Genomic DNA, 437 nt, shown 5'->3' on the forward strand with positions numbered 1-437 from the left:
AGTGTAGGTCTGGGGCGCGATCGTGGGAGATATGGAATTTAGGGAGTATAACCGGTATTGGCGGAGGTCTGTTACACCTACTATAATCCCGATTTTTTTTTAGCAATCAGAGGAACTTCAAGTAGAGAATAAGTAGCAATGTTTTCGGACAAACCAACAATCTTCGCATCTGTTTTAAGACAAACCAACCATCTTCCCATCTTTAGGTATATACATACGGATTTCTAAATTCTCGGCATTCGAAAATGATGACTTATGGGGGAAAATCACTGAAAGATTCCTCTAACAACTAGAACAGTTAGTTCAGTTCATGAGAATGAGACGCTGCTGCTAACCGAATTGTTTGCACTTCACGAAGGATGAAGAAACTATTCCAGTACCGTAGAAGGTTTAACTTTCATTCCAGAGATCTGGAAAACGGTAATGAGAGGGAAAAA

The sequence above is a fragment of the Macrobrachium nipponense genome, chromosome 40 (assembly GCF_015104395.2).
Source record: "Macrobrachium nipponense isolate FS-2020 chromosome 40, ASM1510439v2, whole genome shotgun sequence".
NCBI lineage: Eukaryota > Metazoa > Arthropoda > Malacostraca > Decapoda > Palaemonidae > Macrobrachium > Macrobrachium nipponense.